Here is a 3,476-nt window from a genome sequence, read left to right as displayed (position 1 = left end):
CATAGTTAAGATCTCTCCTCAATATGGAAGAAAACAGGTAACAACCATTTGAATTAATTAAGTTTAACTGCTGTCAATTTACATATTTAAGTTTTCTATTTGCAGATTATACTAATTATAAATAATGGATATCTTGATATATGGATAAATAACCCCTGTTATTAACTTAAGCAAAATAGTAACTGCTTTTTTAATTCTTATTTTATGTGTACTTTCAGATGCGAGTAGGACTTAGACTGCGATGCTGACATCTATACTTGGAGAACCGTGCATCTAACCATGGCTTCGACATCCCACAAGAAGCGAAAGCATTGTACATCTGACACGGAACCCATTTGCATCATACACGTACCAGGGCTGAAGTATGGACCAATACAGCTGATGACGAATGTAAAGGATCCGGAACTGAAGATGGAAAAGTTGAAGGAGATCAAGCGTAGAAGAATGGCTGAACCTCAAGATTCACCCTATCGACTTGAAGAATCATGCAGAAAACTACCTGACATTATTGAAGAAGTGCATAGTTTTCACCGGGAATGCTATCAACGTTTTACGATGAATCTGAACCGCTTAAAAGAAGCAGAAACATCATCTTTGCCAGAATCCCGATCAACCCGCCGATCATCTAGTGATCACATTATCTTCCATGCTGATTGTATCTTCTGCAGATCAGAAGCAAGAAAGAAAGTAAAAATCCAAGGCAGCTGGACAACCGAAGGCCTCATAGACTTTGAACGGGAAGGCTGGAAACATGTCATTGATGTAGCAGAGGTGCGAAATGATGAAACTCTCCTTTTACGCATCAGGGGGCATGACCTCTTTGCATGTGAAGCAAAGTTTCACAGGTCATGTCGAAACAGATACACACAGAACCCTGAAAAATGGCGAAGTGATCGACTTGATGAACAAGAGAGACAGCGTGAAGTAGAAAAAGCTCACCAGATGGCAATGGCAGAAGTGACAAAAGTGGTTGACAAAGAAATTATTGCTGAGAAGAAAATTATGAAGCTATCTGTCTTGCTGAAGGTCTACACCAATAGGCTTCAGGACAGTCCACACCCGAATCCCAACTTCAGGAGCACCAACCTCAAGAAGAAGCTCGAGAATATGATGCTTACCAAAGGAGCCTGGGATTTTGTCAAATGGGAGATTTCCAATCATACTTGGTATACAATACTCAAATTAATGTCGATTCAGCTGTTCGAAAAGCCTATCAATTAGCTTCAGAAGACACAGTTGCACTTGTCGGCACACAAATGCACCAGTCAATACAAGAGGCATACAATAACTCTACAGAGGTCAAATGGCCACCAACAGCTCAAGACCTTACCAACAACCAGATAGTAATTCCAGCAGAAATTGAACGTTTCTTACTCTATGCGATAACTGGCAAAGCAGTTCATACATCAGCAAGAGTTCATAGACTTGTTCAGTCAATAGGTCAAGACCTCTGTCGAGCGGCAACAAATGGATCATGGAAGCACCCAAAGCACATACTTCTGTGTATGACTATTCGGCACCTGTTTCGGAGTGAGAAGCTAGTAACACTCTTAAATCGTCTTGGTCATTGTGAGAGTTACAGCTTTTCTTTGGAGCTCGAGACAGCATTGGCTGAGGCTGTGACTGAAACATCCTCAATGCTGTCAAGTCAGATCGTAAGGTCACCCACAGCACCCAGTGTATTTCACTCAGAATTCGACAACTTTGACCAATTGCTTAATGATATGACTGGCAAGTCCTCTGTCCACACTGCTCATGGGATCATGCTCCAAGATCATGCTCCATGCATCAAGCTCCATGTGTCCTTTTGCGGCTGTGATACAACAAGTGCATTCAGAGGGATAGGAAAAGTAAAGCCTATGAAAACACTGCTGAAAATCCCTCGATATGTTCCAGTGTTGGCACAGCTGGGTGATACTTGGGACATTCCTTCACAGCTTCTGGATGACCTTGAAGCCTTCACATGTGCCATCTATGGTAGACCAAGGGTTTTAAAAGTGGATGACCTGCGACTCCTCAGGATAAATGAGCTATGTGCTCGTGATGAGATACTAACGCCTTCACAAAACATCGACATGGCCACTTTACCTCCCTGTAGAAGAAGCTTGCTTCAGCACATTGCGCGAGTCAACTATCAAGTGGGAATCTGGAAACGAGCACATATCCCTAAACCTGATGTTCCGCTGGCACACAATGGCCACGGATGGACACAAACAGACGAGCATCTCGAACCTCTGTGGTATGACGGAACTATGTTGCCTGCACAACTCTCGGATCTAGCCCGTACAGTCAACGACGACGATAACGACGACGACGACGATGATGATGATGATGCACTCATGGCTGAGAACAGTACCCTGGATGGAGATGAAACAGACAGTGACATAGAATGAACACTAAATCATGTTTATCCATGTTTCAAATTTGTCTATAATGTAATTGATTAACCAGATGTGTTCCTGTGTTTTATGTTATATTTGATATGTATAATTCAAAATGAAATGTCTGTGTGTCTGTGACCGCCGATGGCTGTGGGCACCACACCCGGGCAAACGGCTTATTGGTGGGTGTGTGTGTGTGTGTGTGTGTGTGTGTGTGTGTGTGTGTGTGTGTGTGTGTGTGTGTGTGTGTGTGTAGGTGTGTGTGTTTAGGGGTGTGTGTGTGTGTGGTTTTTTTAGTATTGTGTGTGTAACAAACATGTTTAGCAGAATATGTGTACATTCTCTTTGTCAAAGCTTTGAGGGTTAAGCGATTTTTGGCACTATGTGATGGCCATATTGGATAGAGTCACAACTATTGATTAAAATAAATAAACATGTTTGCTTAGTATCTTGTATTCTCAACAAAAGAAATTTAAAATCAGTTTAGTATATATGCATATAAAAACGTTATGTAATATAGTATTGCTGTGCAACTGGATTGTTAATATAGTACATGTTAACGTTCCAAAACGTTGAATCTAAAACATTCAAATGGCTGTTATTTCAGATTGGCTCTTGTTAGAAAAAATATGAAGGTATCGCCTGAAAGCAAATGTAATACACGATGAAGAGATTAATACAACATTGAAAAGTTTCCATGTAAATAAATGTTAAAAAATCTGATTGTGAAATAAATACCAATATTTCATTGAAGAAGCAGTCGCGGGTTGAATTATTGTGTTCCGCAGAGCTGTTTATTTAACTAGTTGTCCCAATAGTTTCATTTACCACATATTCAAAAAGAACAGCTCATAATCTTTCATTTGGTATATCATATATTGAAATAGGAGCTATTTGAGGCCTCTGGTGGAAGATTATAATCAGTAGTCAAAGTTCGGTCGACGTCGGAGAGCGTCGGCATAATTATGAGGGTACCCTACTTTGTTGAGCCGAAATGGGCATTGCATCCCTAAATTTTTCTTGGTAACATTTGGAATCGTGTTTAGTATGCCTCTGGGCTTCAAAAAAAGTTGGTTTGGTTTAGAGGTGGGGGGG

General features: G+C 40.9%; 1 long non-coding RNA gene across 1 annotated transcript; it reads left to right on the top strand.

The window, feature by feature from the left end:
• Positions 1-1,811: 1,811 nt before the first annotated feature.
• Positions 1,812-3,125, top strand: LOC144893144 (uncharacterized). The gene is made up of 2 exons (XR_013624209.1): positions 1,812-2,585; positions 2,638-3,125. It is a non-coding gene; the product is annotated as an uncharacterized LOC144893144 (long non-coding RNA).
• The last annotated feature ends 351 nt before the right edge of the window (positions 3,126-3,476 follow it).

This window comes from Myxine glutinosa, chromosome 8 (assembly GCF_964187855.1).
Source record: "Myxine glutinosa chromosome 8, kmMyxGlut1.1, whole genome shotgun sequence".
Lineage (NCBI taxonomy): Eukaryota > Metazoa > Chordata > Myxini > Myxiniformes > Myxinidae > Myxine > Myxine glutinosa.
Note: the sequence above shows the minus strand (reverse complement) of the source record. Positions and strands in the feature narration are given on the sequence as shown.